This window comes from Sceloporus occidentalis, unplaced genomic scaffold, assembly GCF_023333645.1.
Source record: "Sceloporus occidentalis isolate IW3139 unplaced genomic scaffold, rSceOcc1.0.p SCAF_6, whole genome shotgun sequence".
NCBI classification, from domain to species: Eukaryota; Metazoa; Chordata; class Lepidosauria; order Squamata; family Phrynosomatidae; genus Sceloporus; species Sceloporus occidentalis.
In genome coordinates this window covers 106742045-106761854 of record NW_028316986.1, presented here as the reverse complement: position 1 = coordinate 106761854, position 19810 = coordinate 106742045, and the positions used below count along the sequence as shown (strand labels likewise).

At 38.4% G+C, this 19810-nt stretch overlaps 1 protein-coding gene across 1 annotated transcript in view; it reads right to left on the bottom strand.

The window, feature by feature from the left end:
* SCML4 (Scm polycomb group protein like 4) overlaps positions 1-19519 on the bottom strand; it is a 116409-nt gene extending 96890 nt beyond the window's left edge. Inside the window, exon 1 of the mRNA XM_089528521.1 lies at positions 19437-19519. The gene's annotated coding sequence lies outside the window, so the exon portion shown is untranslated. The remainder of the gene's footprint in view (positions 1-19436) is intronic.
* Positions 19520-19810: the final 291 nt, after the last annotated feature.

Below are 19810 nucleotides of genomic sequence, written 5' to 3'. Positions count from 1 at the left end.
GCTGTAACTGAAAGACTTGTATGCAGAACACTTAGGGTGCATCCACCCCATGAAATTATAACACTTTGATAATACTGTGATTCCTTTCCATGGAATCCCAAGATTTGTAGGTTGGCGAGGTCCTTAGATTACTCTGCCAGAAAGCTCTAGTACTGTAGTTCAGAACAGTACACTTGAGAATTCTAAGGATTTTATCAAACTATACGAATTCCATAAGATGGAGATGTGACCGTTAAAGTGGTATAAAAATGCAATAATTGCACAGTGTGGATAGACTGCTGGACAGAAAAAAGTATATAACTTTTTATGCACTGTGAACATCTTATAAATCCCTAACATGTCTGTTCTTCCTTTGTACACCTTTTTCCAAACTTAATGATTTGGTTTTGTATTTTTAAATTACCAGTGCACCAATTTGTGTTGATTTCTCTCTAGAATCATTTTACCTTTGAAGCAGTTTCCACAAGTTTGTGACTTCCTCAGCTAGCCCAAACCCAGTATGGGAGGTAGCAGAGTGAGGAAGCACTGACTCACTGAACAATTCTTTCCCAATGTATACTTTTAAACAGAGATTATGACAATCTCATGTGAAGTATAGACATATATTTACTGTCTTGCAAACTATCTAAACTAAAAACAAACTCAATAGTTTTACTCAAAAAGTGAAAAGGCCAGGAGACAAGGGGAGTCTGAATGATTTTGGCTCGAGACAGATGGGCCGAAAAGGGTGTGGCCGGGGCGATACTAGGGTTCCAGACCACACAGCAACCGCATGGTCCGGAACCCTAGTAAGTAATGGTGGTGGCCTGATGGTGGTGACCTGTCTACATGGGCGCTGCCATCTTGACGTAAGCAACGAGCAGCATATACACATTGCTGCGCCTCGCTTACATTACAAATGAGCCATTGGCGCACTTGTGATATCCACCTGGCAACTGAAAAAGAACCTGGTTTTTCTGGGTTCTTTTTACTCCAGAAGGACACCGTACAGTTTGATGGCTGCAGTGTCCATCCGGAGGGAAACAGGTTGCTGCCAGCCCGCCCTTTTGGGGCAGTCTGTCCCGGGCCTAAGAATCTTGTTAAGGCGGTTACAACATTAGAAACATAGGATCAATCTGTTTATTCATCTATCAATCTTAATACTGCCTACAAGGAATGATGCATGAAAATAGTTCATGTTTACATTCAGAAATTAAAGATTTTAGTCTGGAGAGCTTAATTCTTCACTATTTGGGGTGGAGGGGACTACAGCAGCAATCTAATTTCAAAATTTATATATTAAAAATGATGATGATGATGATGATGATGATGATGATGATGATGATGATGATGATGATCCAGCTTTTCTCCTGAATGAGATTCAAAGCTGCTCACAGCATAAATTGAAACAGAGCAGTTAAAACAATATGAAGTACTCCTTCATGGCACGGGGTTGGATTGGATGGCCCTTGTGGTCTCTTTCAACTAAATGATTCTATGATTCTAAGTACAAACGTTTTAAAGAGCATTAAAGATTAATTTCAATTTAAGCACTGTTTTTAAAACATTAAAAATTAAAACAATTAAACACTTGAAATACACAATGCATATTATTAGCACACCCAGTTGCACATCAAGCTACCCTAGTCAGCCAAGGCTGAAGAACTGTTTAAACAAAGAGATTTTTGCCTTTTGGTAAAAAGACAACAGAGAGGGGCAGATGGGACTTCATTTGGCATGGAGGTCCAAAGCCTGAAAGCAGCTGCCATGAAGGTTCTTTCCTTTTGCCCACCAACCTAGCCCTCCCCCAAGGATAGTAAGACTCTAGTAGGCTCATATGAGGAGATATGCGCTTTCAAATGGCTGGACCTAAGCATATAGAATATTTATATTTTGACCACTCCATTCAATTGTTCAATACAGAACTCAAAACTGTTTGATTCTGATGAAGGTGTATTAACAGATATTTCAGCTGCTGGAAAAAGCTGCGACGACGTCACATCCACGCCGCCCCGTATAGAGGCGGCACGGTCGTGACGTCATCATGGCGGCCCCCATGTAGATGAGGCGCCACCATTTTGTACAGACTCAGTCTGTACTAGGGTTAGGGGGGTGCGGAAGCACCGCACCTTCCTAACCCTAGTACGGACTGACTCCGTACTAAAAGGCCCGTTTGTAACAGGCCATTGTTTCAGCTCTTTGCAGCTGGTCTCTTAGACTTCTACGATGACCACATGTGCAGCACCAAAAAGAGGCCAAAGGAAGACATTTTGCTTAAAATTTGCCTTCACTAACTGATATGCATTGATGTTGCTTAGAAATAAGTACAATAACTCAAACAGAAATGCAGTACCTGTCAACACACTAGGAAAGATGACATGATCAGTGTCTTTGTGACTCCTCACTCTATTGATCAGGTATAACTTTTGATGGACACCTTCAAAGACACAGTTCACCTTTTCATGTTATACTGTAGATCTTTATCTTTAAACTTGAAGTGGGCTGCATAGGGCCTGTGGGCATTATCCCTAGGGTGCCAGTAGAATTTGGAGAAAAGAACTTTCCAGAAAGCCTGTTTCTCCAGAGAAAGGGGGAATGGCTTCATCACCAGCATTATACCAACCTCTGCTCTAAATTAACAATTGTAGAAATACAGGACAAACCAAAAACCATTCTCTGTATAGGAAGACACACAACCATCTGATACTGTAGAATTATCACTATAGTACATTATGTTTTAGATTTCCTTGCTGCCATGGAGCATTTGTTGACTTTAGCTTTTCAAGAACCAAAACCAAATTTTAGAATGTAAGAGTTAAAGCTTAACACAGCCATTGCCATCCTTATTCCAAGGGACAAGGCTAATGAAAATAATGACTGCTGAAATAGCAAATCTGAGTTTGCACTGCTGAGTTGCCCACAAACAGATGTGAAGAGGACATATCTAGTAAATGCTACCTACTGAGCACTTGATGAAACATCTGAGTGATGTGACATCCATTACCTTCTTACAAGTTCAATGTGAGGACAAACTGGTTTCTTCCCTTCATGACAGCACAATGATATCAGAGGGCATAAGCACTTTGCTCAGTGGGTCAACAAATCTATGGCAGTTGCAACAAGCAAGACTGCCACACACATTAAAAAGTCAAATGCAGAAAATACAAATTGCCTTGGAAGTCTTGCATTCTGGAATTCCAACATTTTGAAAACAGGAATATCACACTTTTTTATCAAATAAAGAATTGTGTACAATTATGGTTTTAACAAATTATCAGTGTACATTTTAAAATTGATTTCAGCTTACAATAACCTCTGGTACTGTTCATTCTGCCCAAATACAGCCACCAGGAAAGCAGAATAAGAAACTACATTTGCATTTGAGCTTGTCCATTCTACAACAAAAAAGAAAGGTATTTTACACCTTTTGGATCCTGGCTTACGAATGATGAAAGTTGCACAATAACATAACATGGGTTTTAGTCTGAAGCTACCAACTCAAACATTAATCTGTATGGTATATTAAACCCTCTATTATGTGAGTAGGGAAAGAAGCTGTATGTAAATCTGCCAGGATGAGTTTGTGGTATTTGGTTTTAAAGCAATGCTTACCTAAAAGTAAGAAAATAACTCTTTCTTACAAAATGGGGGACAAATGTGGATTCTTGTGCCTGAATGTTCTGGAAAATACAGGTTTTTTTAATGCTATCAGGGTTAAAGACCTGACATGCTGATGTTAACTGAACCACTGTTGAATGGGCATGCTTTTTAGTAAAATAATTTAGGCCCGATACACACTGCCAGGACGTGACATCCTGGTGGTGATAGTAGGGCTCGAGATCACGCACCAACCACATGGTCCTGTGCCCTATTACCTGTTGCCGGTGCCACTATTCAGTGGCACCACCCACATGGGGGGTGTAGGGATGACGTATGGGCATCTGAGCACCCACACGTCTCAGCAAGGAAACAGTGTCGTAAGGGCTGCGACTCAGCCTTTACGAAGCCGCAAAAAAGGAGCCGCTCTAGGTGGCTCCTTTTTTGCTGCACTGCATTATCGCTCCATTTGATTGCTGCGGTAACACTGCATAGCAAAAAGGGCCAGCGTTTAAATGCTAATCTGTACCGCCCCTTAGTCTCCTTGCTGGCACCATACAGCTAGCTGACCCTGCTAACTATATAAAATAACTGGGTATGGCTACAGAGTTCTTTTGTTTACTTTTGCAATATTGTCTTCCAACTGATAAACAAACAAACAAACAAACAAACAAACAGGAATCATGTATGACACCCACTAAAGGTATATAAGTACCTGGAATACCAGGGTTTGCACAAATTTTGCCCTATGTTGCATTTTTGTTAATTAAAAATGCCATGTTAAAACACCTGTTTAAAACCCTGTTCACACTAATTCATTGTCCAGCTGCTTACTTTCTAGAAGGATAACTTCATCTTAAAACCTCTAGGGAAATTGTTTAGCTTTTTAAAAATGAAACAAAAGAAAACAATACTGCTAACTAGGGAATCCTTCAAGATAATGGCAATAAGACCTGCCTCTCTGAAATCATTTAAATTAAATCTGAATGCATTGGACCCAGCTGAGGCTTTGTTTAATGAGTGGTTTGGGTGAAATGACAAAGTGGAGAAGAGACCTTGAGTGTTAAATGTGGAGATTCTAAAGGGACTAGGAAGCCAAGTCTAGAGCAAACATGATTAAAACTTCAAACCTATCTCTACATACCAAAAGTGCATACCCTCCAACATTTCACAGATGGAAACCAGGCCACATGAAGCCAAACAACATCAGAGTGTGGTCAAGATGGAAAATGTTGTTAATGAGAAGAACACACAAGCTAGGAGAGGCTGCAACAGTTTGCTTTTGCCTGGCTGAATGGGAAGGGCAAGACTCTACTCCCATCTCTCCTTTCCCCCCCGGTGAGTTAATGGAGTCCCTGGTGTACTGGTTTGAGCATTGGACTATGACTCTGGAGAACAAGGTTCAAATCCCTGCTCAGCCATGAAACCCACCAGGTGACCCTGGGTAAGTCACACTCTCTCAGCATCAGAGGATGGCAATGGCAATCCCCTTCTGAAGAAACCTGCCAAGAAAATCCTGTGACAGGATTGCCTTAGGGTCACCATAAGTCAAAAATGACTTGAAGGCACACAACAACAACAACAACAACAAACTATTCTGCTTTGAATCCAATTTGCAGCAACTGATGTAAGGTGAGGACAAAGAGAGAAAATAGCAAGAGGGCATTTTAAAAGCATCTGAAAAAGTGGTATAACAGAGATTTAATTGGAACTCTTCCTGTCAAATGGGGACTGTTGATGAGTATGGGACTGGAATAATCTTTATCATATCAATTACATTCCTGGCTGGTCTATGTTGGGTGCAGTATTAAGTGTAACTATGGCGGGATACAAACCGCCGCTTTGCAGCGCTTCCCCGCCGGCGCCATTTGCTCCGCGCGGGAGCTGCAGCAGCCAAACCGCGCGGAGCAAAAAAGAAGCTCCATTTCGGAGCTTCTTCTTGCGGCGCACTGATGACGTCGCGAAGCGCCGCTGGCGCATTCGCAACGTCATAGGCGCCGTGACACGTCTGGACGCTATGCGTCCAGTACGTAAAGATGGCGGCGCCCATGTGGAAGGGGCGCCGCCATCTTGTACGTATTGTATACGTACTAGGGTTAGGGGGGTGCGGAAGCACCGCCCCTTCCTAACCCTAGTATGTATACAATACGTACTATATGGCGGTGTGTATCCCGGCTGCATAGCTTTAGATTACTGATGTGATATTGTTGAGGGGGAGGTCCCCTGCAAGTAGGAAACTAGCACAATTAATTAGAACCTTCATCTCTAATGCCACAGATTTTGTTCCTGCTTCTTTTTTTATATGGGAACAAATAAAAATATTACACTCATCCCACTTACAGCCTGAATTAGCATACTTTACTAACTCAGTTCTTCTCCCTGCAAAAGGCAGCCTTCAAATTTAATAAAAACAGAGCAGATTATAAACAGTGTGCCTCTCATTAGAGTAAGCAAAATATGACATTTAATTTGTTTGTTGGTAATCTATTTTTAAACTTTTCATGTTTACTAGAGAGCCAAGCTGATGCAACTAAACAAATGTGTCCAACAATATCAACTGGGGGAGGGGGGAACCATATCTTTTCAAATAGTATGTTTACCAGTACAGGACATTTAAAAGAGTAAACTCCCAGGAATTTGCAGGTGCTTGAAATACAGACAATACTCTTTAACAGAGAAATCATCATGGGAATACATCCAAGGGACTTTCATCCTCCTGTCATTGATGTCTAGAACACATTTGCTATGGAAATTCAATTAAGAAAAAGACCATCCCCAGGGGGGATAATGTCATAATAGATGTAAACTTGTGACAAACTCCACAGCTTTGATAATAGGACTGTCAGATTTAAAAGAAAAAGCACCTATATTTCTTTCATTGTGGATTCAATCCCTATGTTGACAGGGCAGTCCAAAACAAAGACAAAAAATGGTTACCCTGTTTTCCTCTATAAGTTCATACTCAAAACCCTCAATTCAAATAAATAACTGGAGCAAAATGAATACAATACAGCATTTCTTCTTAGGATACATAGCAATTATCCTTAATAAATTGCTTAAGACTAAACATAGATAAGAGGAATGGGGTGTTAAGTCCTAAGGATGGCAATGGAACATATTTCCACATTGACTGAAGAGTGCAACTCCAGCAAAGAACATCGATGGGACCTGAGAATTATTCAGTGACTGGAGAACTAGATAAAATGCCAGGCAAAATGCTCACTATACAAAGTGAACTATTCCATGGATATTTAGGTTTCTTTACAAAATAGTGGGAAGAAGTGGCATGCAGCATTTCCTGTCAAGGACAACAAGATAGCATTGGTAAGAAAAGAAACATTATTCAGCCCCAGTCCTAATCCTATCTATCATACAACACTGCCATTCAAGGGATAGTGCTTCTTTTTGTTTTACCTGGGATAGGTAACATCCATGACTATTAATACATTCATGTCATTTCAAAGAAAAGACATTGGATTATTTCAGATGCAATCAAACTAACTGCCAGAGAGAAAAACAATAACGTAAAACACAAAAGCCACTTCCTACAAATACATGACAAATCCTATCAAGCATGAGACTTCTTCCAAAACAACCATTGTAACTGCCATTCTAAGGGGGAGCAGGTGGGAGGAGATCTCTCAGATCAGCAAGTGTGCAAGCTTTAAACCTGGAAGTTTGGAAGCACAAACTAACTTTTTGTACATCTGTGATTCAATCAAATTTAATTTGCATTATCATGCACCATTTTTATGGCAGTATCAAGTGGTGTACTAATGGGGACCCCACCAAAAGGGAGCATGTCTGAAATGTGGAATTTAAGAATGCATCAGTTTCATTTATTAAATTTTTAAATCCCAAAATTAAACACATGAAGTAAGCACAAAATAATAGTGATAATTTAAGGAAGCCCTACAAAATATTTCATGTTTACAAATCATGCTACAAGTTGTAAACTGTAGCTTTCGGTATAGACCACTAAGGATGAACATATATGGAACATCTTTAAGGCAGTATGTGGATAACAAAATCCATGAATGCTCAGGTCCCATTAAATATAATAGCATAGCAGCATGGTGTCCTTTATATAAAATGGCAAAATCAAGGTTTGATTTTTGGAATTTATATTTTTTAAAAATAATTTCCAGCAGTGTATGCTTGAATCTATGGATAAAAAAAGTCTGTGGATATAGAGGGGTGACTGTACACTCTGAACTCTATCTTTTTTCTCTATTTTTTCTGTGTGTGTCACTGTGTGCTAAAGGTGACCTAAAGTACACAACAACATCCTGTGAGTTATTCTGATGAGGGAAGATGTTTTAGGAGACATTTTGAGGGAGGGGGAAATGAAAGTCAAAACAGCCATTTTGTTATTCATTCAATGTGCATTTATCCAAGCAAAGCAAAAACCTGTTCATTATTATGCAAGCATTGTACACAGGTTAGGAGAACAATCCAATTTGTTTCATTGAACTAAATCCAGTTGTTATCCTCAGCTAACCTACCATAAAATCAAGAGGACCTGGGTAAGTCAACATTTATGGAAGTGGGATTGATTCAATTGGTTTACTCTAGTAAGGACTAATAAATAATAACTAACCCTTTTTTATATAAAGTTTGCAGGAACAATTGTTAGTCTCTATTTGCATTTAAAAAAATAAATAAAAGAATGATTTGCATGCCATCATGGCTGTCAGGATAATGGAACTTAAACTCCACTGAAATAAAATGTACCTTTTCCTGGATATTTTTCCAAGTCATCTCAGTAAGGATTAACTTGCAAGCTACAGACTAAACTAATAAATGGCATGGTTCAGACTACACACCAGTGGGATGTGTGTCTTTCCAAACTGATGACATCGGGGGGATGGGAGATAGGAATGTTGAATTATTTTTTAACTGATTAATACTGGGACTACTATCTAAGTTAGTAGCCCAGCTCACTCCATAAAGAAAGAATGGGGTTGTCTGCCAAATCAGTGTGTGCAAATTAGTACATATTCTAATCTATGCTCTATCTGGGTTTTTTGGGGGGGAGAGAGGGCATTCATGCCAGAGAGTACTGAATGCAACATTCACAGGTATGTTCTTCAGCATCCAGAATCTTTAGGTCTTATTTGTGTGGTTCTTTACTGTAGTCAGTAGCAAACATACCATCGCACATAGTCAGTACTGTCACACCAATTCCCTGTTTGGAGGAACTGGAGAGGGAGGGAGTGAAGTGGCGGCTTGGATTCAAGCTCTCAGCACTTCTTGCTGAGGGCCAGATTCCAGCTCCCTTCTGTTACAATTTGACAGTGCCAATTATTTGTTGGGTGAGCAGACTTGTGTATCCAAGTGCAAGGGCCAGTTTTCTGAGAATCACACTTTTCTTAAATAGCACATTCTGAATATCCAAAACAAATAAACAGACAAACAAGGATTTTGGAATATATCAAGAGAAGCTCCAGATTAAAAGGCAATAATGAGAAACTCCAGTGTTTAATTTCAACAGTTAATTGACTGCCTGAAATAACCACATTTGACTTAAGAATCCCTGTAAGTGGAGACTCAATAAAACTAATATTAATGCACATGATTCCAGAGTTTCCTGAATTCAATTATCCCTTGTTAATTATGATCTTGGAAACATAAATTCCTCGTATGATCTAGACCCATTGTGGGTTATTTTAAAATGCTGCACTTAGCTATGCCACTAACAATATGCAAATAAATTCGAATATTTACTGAGCCATGAGAGAGTGCTACAAGGCACAGCTCTCATTCATCACTGATTGGGAAAATAGATGGAGGCCACCAAACGGAATCAGGAGATAAGATATATGCAAAATATTTCTCTGTTGCAGGGGTAAAGTGTGCAGTTTCAGTAGCACTAATAATAAATAGATTCTTCACAGTAATCTCATATGCACACATTTTTCTCTCTGATGCCTCCACTTCTGTGTTGTAATATTTTCAGATCATATAATCACTTACACTGCAAATCTCTCTTCAATGAACTGGACCGCCTTATGAGCCAGTACTTGAGGGTTTCAGAACAGTGCTCTGTTTTCCAATTAGAGTATTTACAAATGGGACAGGTGCCAAAATGTCACACGGTGGATTGTTCTAGCCAATCAGCTGTGTCTTCTTTCAGGATACTCCTTTTTCCTAGGTTTTTTTTTTTTTTTTTGGTAAAAATTATTAACTTAAGAATCATTCAGGATATTCCATGCATTTTCTCATCTGTCCCCAAAAATCAGCCAGCCCTCTGTTGTTTCTGAGCATTTCTTTTGTAAAGATTATTAGTCCTTCTGTAACTCTCAGGATTCTCCAACTATGCTGAAGCCAGAGCTTGGAAAAGTTAGGGTTTTTTACACAACAACTCCCAGGATTCCTAAGCCAGCATGGCCACCTAATACTGGTCATACTGGCTGTGAGAAGTCTTTGAAAGAAAGAGCTTTTTGGAATTCTGATCTTTTCCCCTTGTGTATGGGGGTTGCCATTTTACCTATAAAAAGGCCAACAGGAAATTACAGCACTATTATAGGATAATGACTCACAATCTAGTTGTCACTTTGCTTGTCAACACCCTGACATGCATAAATAGGTGCTTCTGTTAGTAAGCTGTTTCCTTTAAACCCTTGGATTCCCAGATCTAGAACCAAGCTATATTTATAGTTTTTTGTGGGTTTTTCAGGCACAGCATCTGTGGCTGGCATCTTCAGAGAATGCTGGTGAAACATCAGGAAGAAACTCTGCTAGATAGTTTGCTTTTTGTCTTGAGATAATTTGCTGCTATTTGCAGTGTACTTGCCACTTCCTGGACCTTTTCCTAACACTCAAAAGATGGAGTCGAAGGCTTTCATGGCCAGCATCCATAGTTTTTTGTGGGTTTTTCAGGCTACGTGGCCATGTTCTGGAAGAGTTTCTTACTGACATTTCGCCAGCATCTGTTTATAATAATAATCAGGAATCATTCCAGCAATAGTACCTCAGAAAGCCCTCTTCAGTTTCCCCATCCTTTTTGAACCTCAGGAATCTTAGGCATTATGCTTTATCCCTTCCCTCTTTTCCTGATGTTTTCCTGCATTAAGAATGCTAGCATCAGTGCCTGAGAGAGCCTTTGTGCTGTTTTCTAACCTGTTAAAAAATTGTTTCCAATGAGTTACTTTTTTATTCGTAGGACTCCATCCTCTCCTCCCCAGTTTGGAATTTAAACTTGAATATGGCAGCTGCAGTTGGGGCATCTATTAAAAATATTCTGTAAGATTTTTAATACTGACATACAGATATTACTTTCATTATTAAAGAGTACATGTAGTGGACAGCGTCTAAATAAGATGGCTTGGGTTCAGACTTTCTTAATGACAGTATGAGCCTGCTTGATTTTTAAGATGTTTGGGGAAAGGTTTTATAGCTTTCTTTCTGTCCTGCCACCATCCAATGGATTCACTGAGGATAAGGCTACTTCCAGTTTGTGGCATTTCCTCCCACAGCAGCCTCAGTTGGCCCCCCAGATTCCTCTCTTTCTGTCAGCAAGCAAAGCCCTTTTTATTCCGCCAGACCATTGGCTTTTAGCTTACTCTGGGAAACTGAGCTTTCTAATGGGGCATGGTATATTTTTACTTTTACAATTTGTTTTAATGTGTTTTTAATTCTTCTAATTTAATGTTTTACTAGAACTGTTTATTTAATTTTTTAACTTTTGTATCAAAAAGGGTTTTAGCATATTTTGTTGTTTTATAGAGTTTTTCAACCTGAAATGTAAAACATAACAAAGTTAACCATCATCCAACATCTTCCCATAAGGAAGTGTACTTTGTTTTAAATGGGATGTGACCCACTTGGAGTGCTGTGCTGGGAGAGAGGCGGGATATAAATAAAATTAGAATAAAATAAAATTCCTTCATTCCATCCTTCCATCCTTTTTCCTTTTTCTCTAACACTTTTATCCCTCCTTCACTTATATCAAGGAACTCAGCATGGCCTATACACAATTATCCATTTAACCTCAAAGCAACCAAATAAGTTGCCTTCCCTTTATCAAGAGGTATTTAATTCCATTCATTGGGAGCATGACCAAATTCAGTATTCACCTGGTAGGCAGGTTTAGTTTCTGACAAATAAACAGGAACTGGGGAACAACTGCACAAATCTATGGTTAAAAGCATGTGTGAATGTGTGTGTGTTTGCAGACAGAAACTATACATGGGGAAAAGTAGAAACTGGAAGTACCTATACATGGGGCTTAACAACTTTTTAATGTGAAGATATAATCTACATTGGCCAGAATATCACATTGCAAATAATGCTGCTTTGCTTGTGCTTGTAATCCTAGATAAACAATGCTCAGACATGAGCATAAATAATTCAAGAAGACTAAATGGTGATTTACGCATCATGTATGAAGAATTCCCAAGTGGAAGGGGTCATGCCAATCATGCAGGAGTTTTATTTCATTCATAAGCCAGAGAGTATGAAAACAAACACAGAGAAAATGGAGTCAAGGCAGAGACAATTCGTGGGATATGGTGCAAGGCATTAGGTAAATACAACCTGTTCCTCACTCCAGTATCAATTGCAGTTCACTCAGAAAACTGCCAATCTGGCTCAGGGGTTGGAAAAGTTACTTTCGGAGGGTACAGCTCACAGAATCTACTTTCCATAACAGCGGCATTCCCCAGCTCTAGTCTGGATCAATTTTAACTGGACATTCTTCCTTATGCAGTTAACAATCATGCAACCAAGAAATTAAGACTATGTCCACTTTTGTGGTTCCACTCCTTTCCTCACACACTGTCATTTTTTGCATTAAGGAGGAATCTGTCAATGTGCATAAAAAGAAAGACTCAAATGGAAGAGAAGGTTTTTCTGCTTTTGATGATGATACTGGGACCTGACACATTTCCTGAGACAATGTCAGCCTTCCATGTCCTGCTGTTGGCCCTTGAAGAGAGGAGAGATTGTGCTCTGATGACAGGGAAAACAGAAGATCCCTACAAGTGTCTTGAGAATCAGTAATAGTACAAATGGTGTAAGCAGCCTGGGGAAAACTGATTTACAAAACTGGAGGTAATGTGAAGACCAGCATTCTCCAATGTTATATAGTCACAGAATTTGACTACACACTCTGTCTCTATATCTGTTTAATAAAGATATGCCCATCATCTTTCATGAAACAATGAACATGGCAACAGTTAATCTTTTTAAAGTTCCTTCCTTCACAGTCTCTGGTTACCTAGGCAATACCTGTGATTAGAAGATTCCTGACAACATTAGCATTTTCCCGTACTCTTAAGTCCACTTGTAGCTCAATGGCATAGGCTTGAGGAATCCCTCCCCCCGTCTTCCACAGTAATTTATCCTCAGGAGAATTCTTAGAGATGGAAGACATGGGAACTTCTTATATATTTTACAAGAATTCTGTAAGATTCAATCAAGATGTGATCCTAGTATACAACACAATAAGATGTATACAAGTTCTAAAGATGATATTCTCTTTCAGGTTTTTGCACTGCTTTTAGGTGTGAAATTCTCTCTCAAAATTAGTACTGTATTATAAAGGATGGGTCTTTTTTCACCCTATCTTAGCAGCCTTTTGACCCATTTTCATGTCCACAGACAATATTATGTCTTCCATGGACAGACAAGTCATTTATAACTATAGTTTCTTCTTGAAAAGCAGAACTGAGAGTGAGGAGGGATTATAGTTCACAAAACCATCACACACACACACACAAAAAAAAAAGCTTTTTGGTGGGGAACCTTCTTCAGAATCTTTGCCTAACATTTTACATTCAGGCTCCAACAATTCAATTAAAGAGAATGTTGCAGAAAAGAAAAAGGGAGGTGGGGATACAAATGCTGCCATGTCACCTAGCTCTACACTTATGACTGCTCCATGATTATGAGATTATGGTAATATATTTATTCAATTTTTCTCCACTTGGTTTTAAGCACCATTTTAAATTTTATACATTTTACGAAATCAATGTGTTCAATTATAATCCATTATTTGTGATTTCTGGGCAATAAATAAACGACTGAAAGAAACAAGTCAAATTACTCCATGATTCATCCTTCAGTTATTAAAATCTTTAATGTTTTGTATACACACACACACTTTCATCTTAGACATTCCAGTAATTCCAAGAAAATTCCAAGATTTTCTTGCTATAGAGGCATACAATACTACTGAGTTATTTTTATTTTCAAGGGATTTCTTAAGCACACACACAGAGAGAGAGAGAGAGAAACCCTCCTTAAAAATGCATCCTGAGTAGAGGGAAATGCCATTTCACTAATCAGCACATCTCTGCTTCAGTTATTAATATATTCCTGCATATTAATAATGGCTAATTTCACCCATTTAAAAGCAAATGGGCAGGGGGTGGGGAAAAGTAGACAGGAATAGGTCAAGAGATTTAAACACACATGTTTTATTTTTAGTCCTCTTTATTCTCATTTGTGAAGGCATATGAAAAGTGAGATATTTTCAAATGATATGATTTTTTTTAAAAAAAGATATTTGACTCTTGTAAATTACTCTGCATTGAAAAAAATCTGAAAACTGTTAGCTCTTTTGGGAACTGTTCAAGTTGGAAGAGTTCCCATCGTCATATATTCAGGAATAAATCAATGTATTTTCCATATGCATAAGTAAACATATTCTCTATTATCATTAAGTAACATTTTTACTCTGGTAAAACACACATAAAGCATTTGCTACATGTTCCATTCTGCCATTCTGTATATTGTAATTTGGGCCAAGAAACAGAACAGAAAGTTGCATCCAGCTATGTCAGTCATTCACCAGAATGGACACCATTGGTAGCCTCTTGTGTGCACCTGCTCATGGGTACAGGGTTATAGAAGAAAACATGGAAACCCCATTGCATGTGTAAAGGTCTGATCATGTAATGTTGGGTTAAACAACTGAGGCTCCTGTAGCACCTTAAAGCCTGGCAATTTTATTTGGTGTAAATGTTTGTGGACTGTAGCCCACTTCATCAGTTCCATGAAAGTTATACCAAATAAAAAGTTATTTGGAAGTTATGCCAAATAAAATTTGTTAGTCTTAAAGGTTCTTTTAATTATTCTGATTTTTGCCACTAAGTTAGCAAAGCATGTCTTAGGTCCAAAACACACTGCAAAAATAATCCACTTTGAGACTGCTTTAACTGCCCTGGATCAATTCTAGGGAATTCTGGGAATTGTAATTTTGCAAGACATTTAGCCTTCTCTGCCAGATAGCTCTGGTGCCACAATGAACTACAAGTCTCAGGATGTCTTAGCACTGAGTAAGGGCTGTTAAAGCGGTCTCAAAGTGGATTATTTCTGCAACATGTTTTGAACCTTAGAATTGGGATTTGATGTGCTCATGTTTTCAACACCTAACAGGGAGTGTATCCACACTACAGAAATAAAGCAGTTTGTCACCACTTTAACTGCTGTGACTCTTTCCTACAGAATCCTGTCATTTGTAGTTTGGTGAGGCACCAATGCTTTCTGACAGACCAAGATGAATACCAAAACAGTTAAAGTGGTGTCAAACTGTTTTATTTCTGCAGTGTGGGAGAGATGCAAGATACTCTAGGTAGCTAATACAGTACATAGTATGCAATTTCAGTGGAGCTACCTTAGTTGCTTAACCCTAGCCCTACAATAGGTTCAGTACCTTGGACAACTCCTTTAACAGTTATCTTAAAACAGAACAGATTCACCACCCTGCAGACATTGGAGCTATCATCTTCTACTGAACTCAAGTGAATGGACCATATCTTACATTAACTTGAACAGGTAATAATTATTTATTTTATTTTATTTTATTTATGGTATTTATACCCCGCCCTTCAGCACTAAAGGCTGTCAGAGCAGCTTACAATTATTATTTTTAATTAGATGGTTCCCTGCCCATAATAATAAAAATAAAAACTGTTGTTCATCAAGGACCCTAAAGGCAGCAGGGTCCTTGTGCAGGGAAAATCCACTACCCCTAACAAAACATTTTTTATTATTATTCATATTTTTTAGCTTTCCATACAAATGTAGTTTCAACAAGCATTATTACTTAAAGCAGTAATAACTATAGTAGTTGTAATATTAAGCCTGTGCTTTGATTTTACATGTTTAAGTTAGGATAAATAAAACAAATATATATAAAATAACATACACACTTGCAATGATTCATAATATACAAATTAATAAATCAAGTTCCTGATCTTTTCAGACTGGAGCAAGATGAATCAATTTTGTCCCTCTCTTCTTTGATTTTACTCTGTAATATCTATCCTCTTGCTGAAATTATTAATACATTACTAACTTTAAGTATTTATTTATTTATTTTCTCATTTTTTGCCCAAGAAATGGGCAGGACTGAGATCTGGTGAGATTGACTGGCTGAAGGCTATTGACATTATGGGAAACATTAGGTTTGATTCAGAGGCCCCCTGCTTCACAGCTGTGTCTCTTAGCCACTACGCAACACTTGTTCTTGCCATCAGTCAGTCAGTTCAAATTGAAAGACATGAGTATTTTTAAGGTGGAATCAAGTTTTCAGGGTTTAGCTTGTGTTTTAGAGAGAGAAAACAAAAACAAAAAAGCCACAAGCATTAGGATCCTAGAATAAAGCAAGTGTTCAGTTGCCATGGACAGTGGTGAGTTTATCCATGGCAGAAGTGTATTGTTTCAAGGTGTGCCATCTTGTCACTGCTCTGTTCTTGTTGAAACCATGGTCTTCTAAATGCTATAGCTTCTGATGACACAAAGGAAAAAAGGCTCTGGGGTGGACCTACAAATATATAGAAAGTTTTCTTAGATCATCCTAAAGCGATAGCTAGTCTAGCATCCCATTCCCACTGTGTCCAGGTGGGATCTTCCAGGAGACCATACGAACAGGATACAAACAAGAAAGTCCTTCCTTGTTCTTTGTCCCCCAGCATCTAATAAACCATCTACAGCTACAGAGGTTCTGTTAAGTGCTTATAGCTATTGATTGATTGGTACTATTGACTGACCACAAATTACTTAAATCCTCATTACTTTGGGGTCCCTTAGCACCATCTTACAGTGTACTATCTGAAATATGTACAGATGTTTCCTAGCATTAATTTATGGTTTAAAAAAAGAATAATAATAATAATAGTAATAATAAGTAAAGATGATGCTGCATCACTGAGGTTAATTTATTGAGTGCTTGAGCAAAGAGGAAGAAAGAGGCACAGAAACTGTGATACCCAGAAGCTAAAAAAATCATAGCATATTCCTCTGCTATAAGTACAGGTTTGAACAGACCACAGTTTAAAATGTTATTGAAAAATATACGTTGTTGTTGTATGCTTTCAAGTTGTGTTCCTTCAAGTTGTTTATGATTTATGGCAACCCTAAGGCGAATCTGTCACAGGATATTCTTGGCAGGATCTGTTCAGAAAGGTTTGACTTGCCCTCCTCTGAAGCTGAGAGAGTGTGACTTGCCCAAGGGTCACCCAGTGGGTTTGTATGGCTGAAGAGGGATTCAGACCCTGGTCTCCAGAGTCATAATCCAAGGCTCCAAACATTATACCACACTAGGTGTCTTGAAAATATATGCTTTGAGCCAAAGAGTGAGATGGAGAATATCATTTGTATTTTCTTTAATTCACCTTAAAACAACAAGTTCAAAGAGCAGGGCGGTGAGGCTTGTAAGGGAGGCAATTTGGATGGGGGGGAAACACCACACCATCTTAAATAACTATTATCTCTATGTGGAGATTGTAAAAAGGAGGATGCAGATCAAAATTAAGTAGTGATAGTCTCCAGGTGAATGTGAGAACTGAGCTGCCTTGGTAAGTACCTGAAAAATATTACAGACTGTGTGGTCACTGTTTGTTCATTCACAATATAAACTGTTTCAGAAGGCTGTGCAAACTCACACATCAGCTTGTAGTATTAATTCTGTTCCCCATGGCATTCACCTGTGTATTACAAAGTGTTCTGCTTACAAATGCTTCAAACAGGTCTCTGAAGACACTGAGGTATCAAATCTATCCAACTGACACCTTTGTGCAAAGCTACATGTCAGGATTGATTCTGACAAGAGATTCATCTCAAATTTTTGATCTAGCACAAGACATCATCCCATTCGTTTCCCCAGAAGTGGAAATTAAACCATTCTCACCATTCTCTCCTCTCAGCAATACTTCAACTGCTTTTTGCTGGATAAAATACATGCATACAAGTGGACAAGATTAAACTGTATAAAATTGCTAAAGGATTTCTCTCTCTCTTTCTCAAAGCATTTTTATTCTAAAGGTCAGCAGATTCACTGATGATTAAAGCTGACATACGCAACTGAAGCTTCTCCCCCTGGTCCACAGATAGGCTATATCAGAATCGTGAGATGTAGTAACTCACTGAATTTGTGCAACACCAAATCAACATAAATCCAACTTCTCTAGCTTTATTGGCTTTAAGGACAATTCTGGCTTATAGCAGCTTGGGAATTATCCTTAAAGGCTTGTCCTAAACACAATATATTTTTAAAAGATACAAACCTTTTAATTCCAGCTGCTTTTCAGGCTGCAGCCCTGCATACACAATACACAAACACACTGCATGTTCTGTTTCTGTTTGTGTGTCTTTCTCTCTCACACACACACACCAATTTTTCTGTGGTTCCAGTGTTGGAAACCAAGAATAACCAGGTTTGTTTTTGTTTTCTTTTTAGAAGCATCCACTATTCAGAGGCTATTAGACCACAAATACACAGGCATTTAAAAACAACAACAAAAACAATAATAATAATAACAATAATAATAATAATAATTTGAATTTCAGAAAAATGTCACAAAAATGCTGAGAGAAAACTCCATATTATTCTTTCTTATTGGGACGAGCCTGTTCACCTAAACTCTATTCATAGGATCTTATTTACAAAGTACCACGAGGAGATGGAAAACAACAAATGCCAAAAATGTTCATTGTTTAATTACTACTTGATGTTAATTGTCCTAGTCTAAAGTGCAAGGTTATGATGTTAGTAATATTGTGAGAGCTTTATGAAGTGAGATTTTTTTTCACCTGGCTTTTTTTGGTTTTGAGTGTAAAATTGAATAGCGGTTATACATATGTTCCAAAATACTGTTTTTTAACAGAGCAAGAAGGAATTTTAAAAGGAGTCAAACACACCCCTTAGGCTAAAAATTGCATTCTGTATAAGTTACATGCTTCATGGTTTTCAAGTTGCAATCATTATGCTAAAATTGCAGATATAGAGAGAGGTTTCCTGTTAACTTCAGCAGAGAGATATTAGAATAATTTTTAAAATAAATAAATAGATCATTTTTGGAACGAATGCTGAAAGGCATTCATGGTCTGATTTTAAAAATCCATGGCAAGAGCATGCTTTTTGTGCTCTGCAATAAGAAGCAGATATAAAACACACCCACTCATCAGAAATAGGGAAAGTCCACTTTGACAGACATAGGAAAAATCTTCAAGACACCCAAATTTATCACCATACACATAGAATCACAGAGGCTGCCAGTCATATACAAGCACACACATTTAGAGAAAACAAAAACAAACCCCACATATTCATGTGTGGGAAGATGGGTTCTATCCCACTCAGCTCCTCCAAAGAAGGTACTATTAATTAGCATTAAGATGGTTAAACTTAAGATGAACTTGACTATGTCATCATACACCTTGAAGCACATATGTGCAGACATGTACACATGCGCAAACCATATGAAGATATGGTGCTGTTTAGAAACACTGATGTCTATAGCAATGCATGCTGATATAATGACAGCTGATTTTTATTTTTAATAACACAGCAACTCAATGGCAGCAACAAAGCACAGGGAAAAACATACACACAGAGAAAGCTTCCCCCTTACCTATTGCTTATGTTTAGTGATGGGTCGGCTTCTTTACAGACACCAGGTATTTTGGCCCAAAGTGTAGAAGACTTGGAGCACATGCCCACAGACCATTCCACAAGCCATCTTTTCCCTGTCTGTTAGCACACCGTACATCTCCAGCAGCTCCGCTCTCCAGCTGCAAACATCTCATTAGACTAATGCATTCAGCACAGGCAGAAAACTCGATTTACCATAGCTACAGCAATGAATTTCCATTACGATGACAGCTTCAACCACATCATGTCCGGAAAACCAGCCAACCACTGCCTTTTTAAGAACACACACACACACACACTTTACATGCAGAAAACGTGGCCTCTGTATGTGTGTGTATGTGTGTGCTGTGTTTT